We start from the raw sequence: 18,462 nt of genomic DNA, 5'->3' as shown, positions 1-18,462 counted from the left end.
TCTATTTGTTCTTTCAGTTTTTAAAAAAACATTATTAATTCTTCTGATGAACTGAGTCAGCACCTGGCCTGGACTCCTGGGAGAAGTGCTTTTACAGCTGCTGCTTCACACGTGCCCTGCACAGAAAGAGAACTGTTGGGACAGAGACAGGGCTTTCCTGGGAGGGTGGTAGAGTGTGGCTGCGTGCCCAGCTTGGCTGCAGGGACCTCCCTAATCAGCGGCTGGCAGGCAGGTGACAGATGGCTCCGCTGTCTACAGGAGCCATCTTGCCCTTCTGTTTGAGAGCTTGTCAGAGGCCAGGTATCAAAGGACAGACAGCTGCTGTATGGGCACTGCTCCTCTGATCCTGAGCTGCAGAGCTGGGAGGGCTCCCACCAGAGCTGCCTGACCCCCCCAGCAGGCTGGTCATGTGCAGGGCCTGGGACATAATAGGCCTTCCATCAACAGATGGTATTACGGTAGCTGTGTTTTCCAGATTCCTTGGTCTACATCCTTCCTGCCCTCAAAGCCACGTACCAGCCCATGATTCCCTTTGACAAATGGTGGCATCTTAGAGTCAGAAAATGTGTTAAGCCGAGTGCGGTGGCTCACGCCTGTAATCCCAGAACTCTGGGACCAAGGAGGGTGGATCACTTGAGGCCAGGAGTTTGTGACCAGCCTGGCCCACCTGGTGAAATCCTGTCTCTACTATAAATACAAGAATTAGCTGGGTATGGTGGTGCACACCTGTAGTCGCAGCTACTTGGGAGCCTGAGGCAGGAGAATTGCTTGAACCCAAGTGTTGGAAGTTGCAGTGAGCCAAGATCGAGCAACTGCACTCCAGCCACTGTCACTCCAGAGTGACACTCTGTTTCAAAAAAGAAAGAAAATGTGTTAGGATTAAAAGTTCAGCTGATTCAAGCCCTATTGGTGCCTGAACTTTCCTCAGTCCCATCCCTGCTGAGTGGTTACACCAGCTCCAAAGCTGGAGACTTCACTACCTCGGGGGAAAGCTCTGGCTGCTAGACTATGCTTCCTGAAATGAGGCTGAAACCTGCCTCCTTTTAGCTTCCTTCCACAGGCCTCAGCTCTACTCCCTGAGGTCTCAGGAAATATGCCAAATGCCTTTGTCCCCGCAATAGCCCTTCCAGACTGAAGACCTCTCTGGCCTGGGTATTTTTGTGTCCTCTCTTCAGATTGAACATGTCTCCTACAATTTTCAAGCCCTCACCTTTCTGATGACCTTGTCCCTGGGTTTGTCCATCCTCGTTCCCTCTTTCCCATCCAACAAGGCTTTAAGAGATCCTAGGCTAGACCTGGAGACAAGGTGTTAGAGCTGAAGCAGTCTCAGCTCCTCGATTAGCCCACGGGAATGTCAGAAGGACAAACATGTCTATGGGAGATTCCAGCACAAAGGATGCAAAAGAGCAACTGGCACAGACACTCGGGGTAGGGGGCAGGCACTGCCTCAGGTGGCGTGGGCAGCAGAGGCTGCCTGAAGAAGGGATTCCTGAGCCGGGTCTGAAAAGCTGAGCAGGAGTTAGTGGGGCAGGGAAAGGAAGATGCTCCTGTTTTCTAGCCTGCCCCTCCCATGGTGTTAACTAGAATCCACTCAGAGCCTCTTGGTGCCACCTGAATGTTCCCCTGCACCACTTTCTCCTGTAACTGACACATGTTCCCTGGGGGCACTCAGTCACATGTGGCTTTCTCAAAAGCAGACCCGTGGGGGCCCCAGGCCCAGCCGGCTGCTATGACTCTGAGTTTCTTTGTGAGCAGCACCTTGGGAAATTGCCTCTCTTCTGTACTTCCAGCCCCAGGGAAAAATACTTCCTTCCTTCTCTGTAGAAAAAACCTTTTCCTAGAAAACCCTTTCAAGGGTCAAGCCTGAAACCCAGTTTATTGGAGTTCCAATTCTCTGTAAAAATATTTTTTTTGCCTGACTTTCTCTGGGCTTATTCTGGGACCACACTAGGAAATAGAGGGAAGAGGTAGAGAGGCTGATTAATTATACGTCCCCTACTGTGTCCACTCTTAACCTGTAATTACCTGGGCTCCCTATTAGACCTTCGCTCTGTGAGGTGACGGAAGAGAGAGACAGACGGGAAACCAGTACCCCAGAGAGGCAGGCATCAGTTGAACGATTCTGGAAATGGTGAAACTTAGTTTTAACACAAAGGCCTCCTCAGGCTGAAGGAAATTCTTGGTTGAACTCCACAGCTGTAGGAAGGGGTTGGTCCCTTTTTTCTTCTGTCTTCTCAGCTAGACACTGGGCCTGAGTTCGTACAGCTTTGGGTCTGTGGGTAAGGAAGGATTTAGAGACACCCTTTCTGCTCTTTAGGCCCCAGAGAAGATGCTCTGCTGGGCAGGGAAGGAATATCATGATGGCTCCTCCAGGTACCATCAAGACACTTTGTGTGCACAATAGCTTCTGTCTTATAAAACTCCAGGTCCAGGCATGTGTCATCTATGCCCTGGGCATACCTGACATTGATTCTATCACAGGAGCAGAAAGGATAGAAATCAAGGTCATAATCAGCCTCTGATCACTGCTGGGAGGACAGCAGGGATTACCCAGGCTGTCCTTCCTGTCAGAGGTGGGGTGTGTGTGTGTGTGTGAGTGCACACACTTAATGGCTGCTGGCCTACTGCTGTGATTGTTAAGAAACCAAAGGCTCTATCGTAACTCTGTTCACCAGGCCTTTTGCTGTTGAGCTCTGAGGATGGAACTGGATCAAGCTCAGAACTGCTGCCCAGTGGGTGTGGGCTCAGAGTGCTCATGGCTGATACAGGTTTCAACATCATTGGTGGGGCAAAGGCAGGGCAGGCCTAGAGGAAAAAACACCCTGTTTTTATCCCCCGAGCCCTTACATTTCCTACTCAGTCACTATGACTCAGGCCCTCCCTCAACTTGTGATGACTGAAGCCCACACAATAGTGGTTTGGAAGTGACCTCAAAACAGTCCCTCCGTCCCTCAATTGGTGCTCACATGGGCTCTTAGAGCATGTGGAGTGTCCTTGGGAAAGTCCCTGCATTGCTCTGTGCCTCGACTTCTTCATCCGTTGGGAAAATACCCAAACACCTGGATCATTAACGTGTTTGGTACTGACTACATCCTGATTCATCCCCAATGCTAAGAACAGCTTAGAGGTGCACCTAGGGTTTGCTGGGCTAAATCAAAGTGAATAAAAATATACAGCTCTTTATATGCCACCTCTATGGTCCTTCTAGGTGCAAAGCTCTCTGATTTTCTCTTTGCCTAGTGAGAGCCCCAAAGCTGGAAACCTTCATGAGCCAACCCTCTCCCTTGGCATCCTCTAAGTGGCTCTTTCTTTATAGCACAAATCCACTCCCTGGGCCCCACACAAGCTCCCCAGATTTGTGAAGGGGGCAACTGATTGTGCCCTCCTCATGATGCTTAAAATTTTGTTTTTCGAGAGGTGGCATCTAAGGCTTGGGAGGTTAGCTGACTGGTGGTCAGCAGCATCCCAGCAAATGAAGAGCCAGAAGCTGTCAGCTCCATCCTGCTTCCTTCCATGGCCTCAGTTTTCTCTTCTGCAAAATGGGTTGGTATGGAGCATCACATTTCATCTATGCCTGAGAACTGCTCTGTTGTCCCAGAAAAATGCACACGTGCATGCATGCACGCACAGGAATTTAAAATATTCCATCTAGGGCTAGGAGATCTGTGAGATGCAGTGATCGCAAAGGCCCTTGGAGAGGTGTGAATAGGGGTCCTCACAGCAGGAAGGGTGGGTTAGGAAAGGCATCTTGGAAAGAGATGCTATGTAGAAAGCATATTCTGGCTCTGGCAGAATTTCACTGACATCTCTGGATACCCAAGCCTCAAAGGGGTGGAGAAAACAGCCCATAATGATAGGAAAACCCTAACTGCCTGAAGCTGTCTCCATCTCTAATAATTAAAGGCAGACTTAATAGATATTAGGGTCCTCTTTTCAGCAGCTGGGTGGCCAGGCAACTTTTATTTCAATAATTAGCCGCTGAAAGTCACACAGAACTGGAGACAGATAAAGGCAGGGCCAGTCTCTCTTGGAACTAATTGTGCCCAGAGTTCTACACGCCTAATCAAGCCTTGTGCTGCTCCCATTCCTTTCATCCAAGGCCTCAAAGGACTTTGCCATTGGTAATTAAGTCTCATAAGTGCCGTAAAAAAAGGGGATTCTCTGGGGCAGTCTAAATGGAGAAGAGGCTGCAGGGGTGGAGGTGGGGCAGGCAGTGTGCAGCTGCCTCCAAGATAGGGACAGAGATCCAGGAATACGCCCCAGCCCCAGAGCCAGCCAGTGCAAGCCTTTGGCCTCTGTGAATTCTGTCGCTAGACAAGATAACTGCAGACTGGGTGGCTTCAGCTGGCCACCTCCTCTTGAGACTGGTTCAGTCTTGTCACCCAAAGACTTTATACATTTCTCAACCCAGGGGACATATTTGTCAAAAACTCCAATTCAGGCAGGGGTAATTCAAAGACCACATTCCCAAATTTTTAGTTAAAAGGGAACATGCAGGATACAGTTGCCCAAGCCCCATCTGATGCTGGAATTCCTTCTATGAGTCCACGTGGATAGCAGCCAGCCCTTGCTTGAGCTCCAGTAACAGGGAGCTTACTTCTAACACATTTCATTCTCTAAGCTTGGCCTTGGACATTCCTGCTGGCCTTACCTCCATATGCCTCAGAACCTCACAAGCAAGCCAAATACCTCCTCCCAAACTGAGACTGCTCTTACCAGGCTCTGGGAAGCAGTGGAGCACCGTGGTTAAAAACACAGGCTTTACATCAAAAGCATGATCGAAAAACGAAAATTTGATAAATGGAACCTAAACAAAATTGAAACCTTGTGCTCTGAAAAATACTCTTAAAAGGGGGAAAAGGCAAGCTACAGGTAGGAGAAAATTTTTGCAGACCACATATTAACAAAGGAAGACATAGTATCTATCTATCTATCTATCTATCTATATGAAAATTTCAAAAGGCAACAGTGAGAAACAATCCAATGAGAAAATGGCCAGCAGACATGATCTAAGAGTTCACCAAAGAGGATATATACACATGGCAAATAACCACATGAAAAGAGGTTCGACATTGATAGCTGTCAGAGAAATTCAAATTAAACCACAATGAGCTATCACCATACACCTATCAGAAGGACTGAAATAAAGAACAGTGACAGGTGCGTGGATCACGAGGTCAAGAGATCGAGACCATCCTGATCAACATGGTGAAACCCCGTCTCTACCAAAAATATAAAAAATTAGCTGGGCAGGGTGGCGTGTACCTGTAATCCCAGTTACTCGGGAGGCTGAGGCAGGAGAATTGCCTGAACCCAGGAGGCAGAGGTTGCGGTGAGCCGAGATCGTGCCATTGCACTCCAGCCTGGGTAACAAGAGCAAAACTCTGTCTCAAAAAAAAAACAACAGTGACAACACTAAATACTGGCAAGGATGCACAGAAACTGGATCACCCACACATTGCTGGTAGGAATATAAAAGTGGACAATCCTTCTGGAAAGCAGGTTGGCAGTTTCTTAGAAAACTAAATATGCAATTACTGTACAACCTAGTACTTGTACTCTTAGGCAATTATCTCTCAGAAATAAAAGCTTATGTTCACACAAAAAGCTGTACAGTGATGTTCATAAAAGCTTTTTTCATAATGGCCAAGAACTGGAAACAGTCCAGATATCCTTCAACAGGTAAACAGTTAAATAAATGACATAATACCATGGAATACTACTCAATGATAAAAAGGAATGAACTAATGATACCAATAAATCACCAGGGAATTATGCTGAGTCAACAAAAAGCCAATCACCAAAGGTTTCATCCTGCATTATTCCATTTATGTGACATGTTTAAAATAAAAATAATAAAACTTTAGAAATGGAGAACAGATTGGTGGTTGTTAGGGGTCTAGGGATGGGGTAGGGGCGGGAGGGAGGTGGGTGAGGCTATAAAAAGGGAATGTGAAGGAAACTTATGGTGATGGAAATGTTCACTTCTTGACTGCATATACTCACCTACACTTGAGATAAAATAGTATAGAAGCAAACACAGGCCGAGAGCAGTGGCTTATGCCTGTAATCCCAGCACTTTGGGAGGCTGAGGCAGGTGGATCATGAGGTCAGGAGATTGAGACTATCCTGGTCAACATGGTCAAACCCCATCTCTACTAAAAAATACAAAAATTAGCTGGGCGTGGTGGTGCATGCCTGCAGTCCCAGCTACTTGGGAGGCTGAGGCAGGAGAATTGCTTGAACTCGGGAGGCAGAGGTTGCAGTGAGCCGAGATCACGCCACTGCACTCCAGCATGGCGCCTTGCAACAGAGCAAGACTCTGTCTCAAAAAAAAAAAAAAAAGAAGTAAACACACACATGCATGCACACACACTCATTCAGATAAATACAAGTAAAATGGGGAATCTGAATAAGATGAGTGGATTGTATCAATGTCAATATCCTGCTTGTGATATCTGTTCTTTTACTATAGTTTGCAAAATGTTACTATTGGGAGAAACTGAGTGAAGGGTACACAGGTTATCTCTGTTATTTCTTAAAACTGTACGTCATGTAATCCCAGCACTTTGGGAGGCCAAGGCGGGTGGATCACGAGGTCAAGAGATCGAGACCATCCTGGTCAACATGGTGAAACCCTGTATTTTAGTCTCTACTAAAAATACAAAAAATTAGCTGGGCATGGTGGCGCATGCCTGTAATCCCAGCTACTCAGGAGGCTGAGGCAGGAGAATTGCCTGAACCCAGGAGGCGGAGGTTGCGGTGAGCCCTGATTGCGCCATTGCACTCCAGCCTGGGTTACAAGAGTGAAACTCCGTCTCAAAACAAAACAAAACAAAACAAAACAAAACAAAACAAAACAAAACAAACTGTACGTCAACTATAGTGATCTCAAACATTTAAATTTAAAAAAAGGTTTTTTTGAGTCAGGCAAATCTTGATTTGAATCCTGAATCTCTTACATACTTCTTAGACAACTTTGGACAATAAACTCTCTGAGCCTCAATTTCCTTATCTGTAAAATGAGGATAGTATCTACCACCTTACTGGGTTGTCTTGAGGCTGAAATGAGGTGATACATAGAAATGCTCACACTATGATTGACACTAAATAAAAACTTGATAAACAGGTGTAAATGTTGCACTGTTATCCAGGAGAAGTATTTATGTGCCTTTCCCTGATTCAGTTTTCAGTCCCGTCTTCATCTTGGCCATTCTTCTCGGAAAAACTTTCTTTTGGTTAATGTCACTCTTTAAAACACCAAGGTTCAAAACTGAAGTCAGATGCAGTCCTATTACCAGAAACTGCTTTGCATATAGCCATGATACCACACTTTACGTGCTGTTTTGGCTAATCACTTGCCACTTATTTCCTGTGTAATGTCATTTTTCCTTACTAAGGTAGCAAGCTGCTCAGATTCATATTTACCAACCAATTCTTAAGATGTACTATGTGTGGTCAGCAGTATTAATAAAAAATCCACATACACAGCAACCCTTACTTATTACCAAGTCACCAGGACAACTCTGGAAGTAAGGCATGGTGGTAGATTGCTATAGTAATGGCTTCCGAGGAATCAAACCTCCCTATATCCAAACCCTTGTGTAGTCCCCCACACTAACTCTGGGGTTGCCCATGTGACTTGCGTTGGCCAGTGGGCCAAGGGGATATTAGCACCCTTGAATCAGAGGCATGAAAAACACTTGAGCATTTGGGCTTCCGTTCTCTTGCTGTTTTTGAGAAACAGCCATCACGTAAAGAGACCCAAGCTAGCCTGCTTGTTGCTAGAGCCACAGGGCTGAGCCAACCAGCACCCAGTAGAGTATAGCTGAATGGGTGAACCCAGAGGAGACTAGCTGAACCACCAAGCTTTGCCCATCCCAAATTACTGACTCTTGGAAACAAGACCCAACATGTGGTCATTTTAAGCCACTGCATTTTAGGGTGATATGTTATATATTGGTGGCTGGCTGACACAGGTATTTTTATAATTCCTATATAATAAGGAAGGAAACTGACTCCAGGTCATCAAGGTACTTTAAAAATAAGAGAAAATGGGTCAGGTGCGGTGGCTCATGCCTATAATCCCAGCACTTTGGGAGGCTGAGGTGGGCAGATCACTTGAGGTCAGGAGTTCAAGACCAGCCTGGCCAACATGGTAAAACCTCATCTTTACTAAAAATATAAAAATTAGCTGGGTGTGGTGGTGCACGCCTATAGTTCCAGGTACTTGGGAAGCTGAGGCAGTGGGATCACTTGAATCTAAAAGGTGGAGGTTGCAGTGAGCTGAGATTATGCCACTGCACTCCAGCCTAGGTGACAGAGCAAGACTCTGTCTCACACACACACACACACACACACACACACACACACAGAAGAGGAAATCTTATGAGGGTAATAAGGATAATGCCTAGTGTTTAAATGGTACTTTAGAACTTATAAATTTCTAACATATTTTAATGTGATTTAATCTACCATCCTGTACCTTTTTTTCTTTGGTAACTTACCAAATTATATTTAAGTAGTTGCTTAATTATATGCTGTAATCTCTACAGAGGTGAGAACTGTGTCCCTCACATTCAGCATAAATGTGAGGCATAAAACCCAAGCTTTGATCCTTGCAGATAGTAGGCACTTAATAAATAATGAGTAATTAAACAAATGAACGAAGGCCTGTGAGTAGCCATGACTCTGTATTAGGTAAAGAACTGAAGTTCAGAGAGGCAAAGCGCCTTGTTTCCAAGTCGCACAGCTAGCAAAAGGCAGGAACCAAGACTCAGATAAAGCCCAATTCTTTTGAGTCTGAGTGCAGAGGTTTGCCCTTAAAATTTCCATGCATCCCAAGGGTGAGACAGACAAGGAAATGATTAACTACCCCACAGTTAGAAGGGAATGTTGTTGGATGAATTCCACATGTTTGAGGAATGCCAGTCCCCACACTAAGAGGATTCTGATCAAACCAAACTCCCCACTGGAGCAGAAACATGCTGCATGGGAACCCTATTGCTTGGGATCAGAGATCTCTGTTAGCACAAGGCCTGCATGAATTTGTACTATCCAGCCTGAAATCCCTACAGGGCTTCCAAATCAAACAAAAAAACACTTAGCAAACACAGGAGCGCTGAAAAGATCTGTCCTCTGCCCTGGGCCCAGCCGCGTGTTCCTTAGTGAGGGATCAGGGGATGTTGGGTCTAAGCTTTGCAGTCTCCTGTTTCAAGTGCCCCCTTTACAGGGTCCTTCCTGCAGCTCACTGCTCAGAGGTGACATTCTCAGAATGCCCTTAATCACTGTGCCCTGGGGGTGAAGGAGGGGCCCCTGACCCAAGCTGAGGAGGCCCTGTTTGCCTTCCTAGTGGTCATGAGGGTACACAGGACAGATGCTATGCTCCTCCACAGCCTCCAGGCTACACACACACTGCAGTGGGCTCTTGTAGGCTGAGCAGAGCCTCTCTCGGCAGCTGTGGCTGCCTCTCTCAGTGGCTGTGGCTGCCTCTCTACCTTCCAGGAGGGCCCCAGACTGCTCTGTGGGGAAGCTCTGGCCCTTGGCCTCGCAGCTGGCTAATGTTACACTTGGGTCACTGGAGTCTGGCTTCCCAGGGCCAGATCCTCACTTTGTTCTCTTGATTGTAGTTCTAAATTTGTTGTCATTAAGGTGCTCTGCCTGTCACTCCATCAGTTCTGCCTTTTTGGGTCTTTAATCTCAGTTGTGAAATATACCAGTCTTAGAGGCTCCTCCAGCTGGAGTGGGGCTGCTTGTTCCCTCCAGGGCTGAAATCCAGAGGATGATGGTATCTAGGGCCCAGCCTGGCCTCTACTGGCCAGCAGTGGTCCAGATTTGTCTAGTATGGTGTTTCTAATGGGAAGTTCCATCACGTCTCAAGTGTCACTGAGACCCTGTGGTGTGGGGAGACAGGGAGGGTGAACGTTGTCACCATGTATATATATCTTACAGACGAGGACATTCCCTGTTAGGGAGAAACGGGTGCACAGCAGCCAAGACATCGATGCTGCACTCAGGCAGCCGGGGTTAGACTGCCTAACCCTGGCTCCGGGTGCTCCAGCTGTGTGCCAGGGGCAATTCACTTAACCTCTCTATGCCTCTATATTATCTTTAAAGTGGAGAAAATCAGCCTATCTGATAGAGTTGTTGGGAGGACTGAGTGAGTTAAAAGGAGCTTAGAACAGGCTTAACACTTGGCTGCTTATTATGACTATTATCACTAAGTATTACCAAGTATTTAATATTTATCTCTGGCCCAGAGTCAGTTCTGGATTTCTCCAGCCCATTCGCACTATTGCATTAAGACAAATGTTCTTGTTCAGCATTGTTCATTTATTCAGTCATCACTGAACAAATATTTACTAGAAACCTACTATAGGTCCCCATCTGTGCTGGGATTGAAGGTGACAAGGGTTTGCTTATTGTTCTAGAAAGAAGAGCAGGTACCAGTTTCAAGCGGCTATGTTCCAGTTTGAATCTCAGCCCTGCATAGCCACCTCAGGCCTCACTTTCCCCATCTGTAAGATGGACAGTTGTTCATATCCCTGCCATCCTGCCTCTCCTGCAGACCTGCATGGTCTTCTTGGGGCCTGGAGAGGGAAAATGTGATGGAGCCTTCCCAGACAAAGCCCTGGTCTTCTTCCAGTTCTGGCAAGCAGGGAGGAGAGGAGAGCAGTCCCTGAAGCAATTACCTCGGGTCACTGTGCAGGCCTGTGCTCTCTTGGAAACCTGAACCACCTTCAAAGGGAGGGTTTTAATTGGCTTAGGCTCTGTGCCTGCTCCAAGGGAGCAACACAAAAGGGGATTAGCCCCCAAGAGGGCCAGGCCCCACAACAGGCTAGACGGCTAGAAACTGGCCCATTTTGCCTCGACTTTCCCAAGCTGTGCCCGCTTTGGCCTGCTAGCTTCCTTCTCTTCCCATCCCACGAGCTCAAGGAAAGGCTGTTTAAGTCAGAGCCTGGTGCTAAGCAGGAAATAGGAAGGGCTCGGAGAATGATTTTTAGCACAATCTAGAAAAAGTCTGGGCTTATAATTTCGTCTGACAAGCAATTGGATCTATCTCACCAGAGGGAAAGGCCTAGACCTTACCTGGCCCTGGCACCTCACGGTGTAGCCAGCACTGCCAATCATACTGCCCCAGCTAACCCAAAGAAGCAGTTTTCATATCCTCATCCCAATGGTTCAGTGGGCAAAGAGCAAGTAGCATCCCTGCTACTCAAAGTTTGGCCCACAGACTAGGAGCATTCCAAGGGCACAGGCAGGAGTGTGGGGTCTGGCTCAAGACAGCTGACTTTGAGACCTGGCTCTGGATTTCTAGGCAGACGACACTAATATATCAATAACAAGCACACACAGTGGCTCTCATTTGCTGGGTTCCCACTAGGTGCCTGGTGATATTTGCTTGCTGTTGTGTTGCTATTTTATATAAACTGAGAATCAGAGAGGGCAAGGATTTGCCCTACCTCACAGCACTTCTTAAGGGAGCTGGGATTCAAAGCCCCATACAGAGAGCTGCAATTTTTTGAGCTATAGCATGGAGGTGATAAAATCAGCTACATTTAGATGGAAATGTCACAGGGGCAGGCAGCTGTGGCTTCGAAGCTGTGAAGCACTATACAAATATTTGTTTTTCTTGTTGAGGAAATTAAGTCTCCACCAGGAAAAGTGACTTGTCCAAGGTCACCCAGCTGGCAAGGAGCAGAGCTTGGACTCTATCACAGTTTTCTAATGCCCAGTGTCCCTTCCACAAGGCTGCAGCTGCCGTCTGCAAGAGGATTTCCCTGGTGCAGGACGAGGGCTATGAATCTGCAGGAGCAATCAGGCTGATGTTATTTAAATACTTGGCTATTTGAAATATATAACAACAAGCAGTTGAGAATAAATGCCAAACCTCTAACTGGTTAGAAACACCACCTGGGGGCACAGAGATTTGTCAGCGTGACTGATGCTTCCTGCTTAAATGCAACATGCAGACACCCGTGGAGAAGAAAGGCAGGGGGTGAGCTGGCAGCAGCAGCAAGTGAAAGAGGGCTGCACTGTTTAGAAAGAATACTTGCATCGGGCGACTCACTTGTTCTGCACTGCATCCCTCTGAAGGGAGATCCGTACACTCCTTTTACGGATGAGAAGCCAAGACCCAGAGATGCTCAGGAATTACCCAAAGTTGCACAGTCAGTAAGTGCCTGGGCTGGGATTTGAACCCCAAACTGTTACACTCTAAAATCTCAACTCCATCCCCTGGGTGCCTCTGCTTCCCATACTACCTTTGGTGCTTAAGAGGGAGGAGGTGATGTGTTTGGGGTTTTGGGAACTCAAGCCCTGTCCTTGGAACTTGCTGGCTCATCTTCCATCTCTGTCCATGATGCTTTCCTAAGTTCCTTGTTCAACCCATGTCCCTGTGTTGGGCATGAGGCTGCCAAGGTGGGTCTTTTATGGTCCTATCTTGTAGGACTTCACTGACTAGTGGGACAAACTGAGCCAGAAACAGATAATCCCCACTCCGGACCCTGTGGAAGGGCTACCTCACCCATTCTGGAGCTGTGGGGGAGTCAGGCTGGCTTCTTGGGGTGGCTAACACTTGTGAGAATCTGGAGGTGCAGTGGGATATGTCAGACATTGGCATTCAGGAGAAAGGGAAGAAGTAGGTTGTTAGGTTTCTGAGCCCCTACTCCCTGGCCAATCTAGGCCTTAAATGTTTTTTATGTGATTCACATATTGGGCTTCCATTTCAAGTTTCACTTGAGCAATCAGATCTTTGTCTAAAAACAAGTTAGAAAACCCACTGCCTTAAGACATATTCTCTATTTGGACTGGTCTGAATGAGTGATTTACATAATATTGGCTTGTCAGCCTGGGATAACTTGATTCATTCGTTCTTCCTGCTTTCTCATTTAAGAAGTCTGCCATAAATGGCTAATTTATTCCTTTTACATATATCTATTGATTATCTGTTATGAGCCAGACACCATTCTAGGTGTTGGGGATATAAAGAAAATAAATCTCTCCTCCTGCCTGCATTCTTCTACCCCGTGGAAGAAGCTTCTTTGCAATCTTCAGGGTAATTTTTCTAAAAGGCAAATCAGACCACAATCCTGTCCCTACTCAGAACCTTCAATGGCTCTCTATTGCCTAAAGCCTTGCTACTCAAGGCGTGACCCACAGATGAGTAGCATCAACATCACTATGCTTGTTAAAAATGCAGAATCATGGGCTCTCCCAAGATCTACTCAATCAGGATCTGCAATGAGATCCCCAGGGGACTCCTATGACACTGAGGTCAGAAAAGCACAGGACTGCAGGATGCCAGCCCAGACCTTCACATCCCAACACCTGATGTGACCTCTCCTATCTCATCTCCACCACCTTTTTTTCAAATATATTATACTTAGTGCCACTCTGGCCTGCACACCTATCATCTCCTGCATCCAAACCTTTGCATGCATTCTGCCCTCCACCTAGAATTCTCTTCCCCTCATGGCTGCCAGCTGTAATTCTTTCCTTCCTTGGAAGTCATGCTTAAATCCTCCAGGAGCTTCTTCAGATCCCCTCACACCTGCCCCCTGACTTCATTGCCTCATCATCCCTTACTTCCCTAACCCACCGCTCCTGGATTCTGTTAGAGAGTTCAGTGCTCTGGAATTTGTCTGTTACTTTGGTGGGTGTTGGTCTTATTCAAAATATGGTGAGCCCTGGAGGCAAGGGACAGGGTATTTTTCTTTACATCCCTCCTTTCCAACTCCATCTCTGCTGCCAGGCACTGGAGATGCAGATCGGATTTAGACCCTGCCTTGGGGAGCACCCAGTCTGGTGGGACAGACTGACTTTCTAAGTAATGAGTGTATGTATACATTCTTGACACAGGTTTGTGGTAATACATGAGATGTTTACTGAGCTGAACTATTTTCAAGGCTGAGGGAGCAAAATGAATGATCACTGACTCTCTTCCTCATGCACTTTTTCCAGTAGACCTTCCATTCTCCCCTGAGGGAAAGCCCCTGACTCCTAGGCTGAGTTCTCAGGAGACTGAGTCATTCGCATGGACCCAGCTCTGCCCCCAACATCCTGGCCATCAGGGTCCCTTCTGAGCGTGGCCTCTGTTTTATTACATGGCTAGCAGGGTGTGCACAACTGTTAGGAAAGGAAATGCTCATAGCCAGCCAAGCCTGGAAAAGGCTCATGCTGCTTATTTTAACTAAAGAGTAGGCGGTCAGTCCTCATCATTCCTATCTCATGCTGTATGAGTCAAGTTAATAAATTAATAAAGTAATGCATTAATTAATAGATCCATCAAACACTTACTGAACACCTATTTTGTGCCAGACCATGGAGGCAGATGTTTGGAATACAAAGATAAACAGCTTCTGGTTCTGCCCCCAGCTGAGGCTTTTCTCCCAGCTCACAGGAGGAGGCTCTAGAATCTGGAGAGCTGGCTTCTAGCCCTGGCTCCCTTGTTTCCTGAGGTAAGTTACTCTACTTCTCAGAGCCTCATTTTCCTTATCTGCAGTATGAGGATTGTAACCTCTGAGCTGTCTTATAAACTTGAGAGGCTCGAGCAGAATTACATATCAAGAGTACTCGGTAAGTTGTACAGTGCTATACTAATTGTACAATGGTTACTGAGGCAGGTAGTGTTAGTGACTTAACCCAAGAACCTTTCTCTGCCCCTTTTTCCAAGCAAACACAAGCCCAATTTTGCTTGAGAAAGCAACACATTCAGCCCTGGGGGCTAAGGCCATCAAGACAAGTCTGTTTCCTCTTTAACAGATACTCAACTTCCCAGCCTCCCTTGCAGCTAATGGGAATCATGTGACTTGGTTCTGGCCAATAAGATGAGAAAGGAAGTTCACTGGACTGGCAGAGGGAGCTTGGGAGGGCTTTTGCTGTTATCACTGGTTCTCCTTGCCGCAAAGGTGATCTCTGCTGGTTATCTTGGGATCGGGAAGTGACAGGAATGAGGACTCCAAGTCACCTTTAAGAATGGTGAAGTAGAGCAATTTTCTTTTTACTTTTCCCATTCCTGGGGCCCTACTCAAGGTGCCATCCTCTACTGGGTGAAGGCTACAGTCTCTGATTTTCTACTGTCTGATAGTTCGCTCTGATGGAAAAGTGGGAGGAGATGCTGATCCTGAAAACTCAATAAATGCTAAATAAGACTTGCCCAAGGTCATACATCTTGCGCTAATGCCAAGTCTTCACATTTCATCTTTATGGTTTAGGCTTGTTCTCTCTGGCCACCAGCCAGGCACAGGTAGCTACATTTAAACTTCTAATAATTAAAGTTAAAAACAGTTCCATAGTCATACCTGGCACATTTCAAAAGTACAGTAGCCACATATTACAAGTGGCTCCTGCATTAGAGTACAGAGGTAGCCCATCTCCATCATAGGAGAAGTTTCCACTGAACAGAGCTGGTCCAGAAGCTTGAGCTAATTCACAGATCTCTGCCTAGAGAACACAGGCCTGCATGGCAAGCATGGGTTTTAGGGCCAGACAGCCTGAGTATTTGGATGGAGTAAGGAAAAAGGAGGGGAGAGAACACTTCCTGAGTGCCTATGATGTGCCAATCACTGTGCAGTGTGCTTTGTATCTGTTAGCCCATTTATCCCTCACACCAGCTCTGTGCAAGCGCCGTTTTAAAATTCCATGTGACAGTATTTGGTCCAGTGTGGGAAGTCCTTGAGGCAAAGAAAGCACTAGACATAGTGGGAACAAAGGAGAGGGAGGCCCACTCCAGAGTGGGGATAGCTTGGAGGTCAGAGATGCTGGGAGAAAGGTTGGAACGCATCCTCTTGTCCCTGTCTCATAGGTGCAAATCTCATCTGTACAACAGGATACCTGTCCCAAAGCCGGGGCTTACACCATTGTTTTGAACTCAGTAAACACTAAATAAGACTTGCCCAAGTCCATGTATCTTGAGCCAACGCCAAGCCAAGTCTTCACATTCCATCGTTATGGTTTAGATAAAAGACATGGGGCTCATGGTGTGAAGAGTTGTCCAAGATCCTATCCCTCGGAAACAGTAGGGCTGGGATATGGACCAAGATCTGACTCCGAACCTACATTTGCCTACCATGCTTCTTTTCCAGGATGCCAGGTTTGGAGGTGTTTCATCCCCTCAATCCCTTTGAAAGAAAGGAGTGAATCAGTGAGGAGTGTCAAATTCCAGTAGGTATGGGGGTGGGGGATGTTGTCCACATAGGCCCAGAGGGAGGTGGCCCTCCCTTCAGTTCTGTGTCCCCAGCCTGGGAGGCCAGGTCATAGGGCATAGTCATTCCTTCCTGGGCCTCCTCTCCCAGGCCAGGCTGTTGGGCTGTTGCTATTAGAGGCCTCCGTAAATCAGGCCCAAGTTGCCCCTGGAGACTCCAGACTAGGGTGGGAGGAACTCCTACTGCAAGAAGATCAAGGTGCTAGGGCTCTCCAAGGGAGTTTGCAGAAGCTTCAAAGGCTGCGCCTGATTTACGAGGATGCCTGTGGCTCCAGGCTGTCCCAGATCAGTGCCTGCACCAGCCTTAAACTCTGCATTAGTCCAGGGATGCGACAAAGGATCTGAGGTCAGACCCAGGACATGGGCAGATCTGTCCCTTCTCCCCTGCAAGGAGGCTTGGAGTCAGCCATGCCTGGCAGATGTGTCCACGTCCAAGATCTTGCATCAGCCTGGGCATTTTTGGCCCTGCCTGACAGGGATGGGGAGAGGAGGGTGAAGAAGCAGGGGCAGGCCCTCTTGGAAATGGGATCCAGGCTGCAGTCAGGAAGCTCTGCCCACAGAAGCAGCCCTAAAGCCAGTCTTCACTCCTCATAGCAACCCTTCCGGGGAGGGGGGACTCTCCCTTTTCCATATGAGGACATGAAAGCTCAGAGAGGGCAGGTGACACGCCCAGGTGGTAAGCAGCAGGGCAGGATTTGAACCTAGTTCTGACACTGAAATCTCTGCTTCTTGCCCTCTGCCTCCTCGCATAGCCCCCCACACTTAGCGAGTCTTTCCTCGCCAACTCCAAAGACAAAACTTACAACCCATATCATGAATAGCAAGTATACATTCCTTTGTATGCTTCCAAGCTCTTTCATAGCCCAAATGAGTGAGGAGAGGACACTGCATTCCAAACTGCCCTGGGAAGTTTATAAAATGGGATGGACTCCCTTATCAGGGCTGAAATCGGGCTGGCACCCTGCCAGGAGAGCCAGGGACCAGGTGACCTCCAGAGGCCCTTCCAGTTTGAGGCCCCTCTGGTGACTAACCTGGTCCTCCTACCGGGAGGGAAGCAAACTCCCCAGTTGCTCACTGAAGCCATAATGTTCTTGGTTATTAGCAATTGTGCTACTAGTTTGCATTTAAAGCCACTTGCCCAAGAGGTACTGGGTCACTCAGTCATCACTATTTCTTTCAGTAATCTGGCAAAGTAAATATTTTAAATGTGATTTGCAGAAGCTTATAGGGGTTAATTCCTCACAGAAAATAAGTAGCAGAGTTAGGGGTCAGCCTGGCTTCATTTGCTTCCCAGCCCGGGAGGACTCAATGAGGGTCTCTCATGTGCCAACTGATTGTTTCTCTGCCCAGATGCCGTCTCTATGTTTCTCTGCCCAGATGGTGTCTCACTTCCAGGTTACAATGCACACAGAAGTTCCGAGTGTGGATGCCAGAGTCAGAGCCTGGGTCTGGATTCCAGTGCTGCTGCTTAACAGCTGTGTGACTTTCCACAAGTAATGTAACCTCTCTGGGTCTCTGATTCCTGTTCTGCAAAATGGAGATACTGTCTACTTGCCCCAGGGACCTGCTGTGCTGAGGATCATTCCCAGGAAATACGTAGTACCATGCTGGGTCCTGGTAAACCACCGAAAAATGTTCACTGTCACAATGACCCTGCTTCTCCTGGTGCTCAGCACTAGGCTGACTTTGAGTCCACAGTTAATGAAGAAACAAGGAGACTCCGCAAGGAGATGAATGAGGATGATGTACTGACAAAGCACTGGGAAGACTGCTGGTGCCATTGCTAGGGGGAAGATTTCCAGATGTAGCTGCTCAGGATGACCTGCCAATCCAATAAACTCAGATTCCTAGAAAGTCTCCCCCTCCCACCCCACCCACTCCCTCTCTGTAAGGTCTACCCAAACCAGGACAGCAGCAATTCTCTTCTTTCCCTGTGTGCCTTCCCTGGTGGTCTGTTTCTTTAGGACAGGAAAACAGCTGTCTGGAAGGCACCCAGGGAAGCCATTCCTTGGGACATGTCCCCCTGACCCACCCCCGGCAAGGCTGGGATGCCAGAAGGACAAACCCAGCCAAACATATGGACCCATGGCCCAGGAAAGGCAACAGCTGGGCCACTGCCTGACTTTTCTTCTGTTCCTCGGAATATTCTGGCAATAAGAAGACATAGTCTCAGCAACTTACAGACATTTTCCCAGGAAATCCTAACCTTTCCTCCATTCTCACATATTTCAATCTATTTATTTGCAAGACTGATTATT

General features: G+C 47.4%; 1 protein-coding gene across 27 annotated transcripts in view; it reads right to left on the bottom strand.

The window, feature by feature from the left end:
* Positions 1-18,462, bottom strand: part of TENM4 (teneurin transmembrane protein 4) — a 3,204,727-nt gene that overhangs the window by 449,428 nt on the left and 2,736,837 nt on the right. For 2 of the 27 annotated variants that reach the window (XM_054241412.2, XM_054241413.2), the window contains one exon: positions 727-847. The exons of the other annotated variants lie outside the window; for them this stretch is intronic. The gene's annotated coding sequence lies outside the window, so the exon portion shown is untranslated. The remainder of the gene's footprint in view (positions 1-726; positions 848-18,462) is intronic. 27 annotated transcript variants of the gene reach the window in all.

Source organism: Callithrix jacchus, chromosome 10, assembly GCF_049354715.1.
Source record: "Callithrix jacchus isolate 240 chromosome 10, calJac240_pri, whole genome shotgun sequence".
Classification (NCBI taxonomy): Eukaryota; Metazoa; Chordata; class Mammalia; order Primates; family Cebidae; genus Callithrix; species Callithrix jacchus.
Note: the sequence above shows the minus strand (reverse complement) of the source record. Positions and strands in the feature narration are given on the sequence as shown.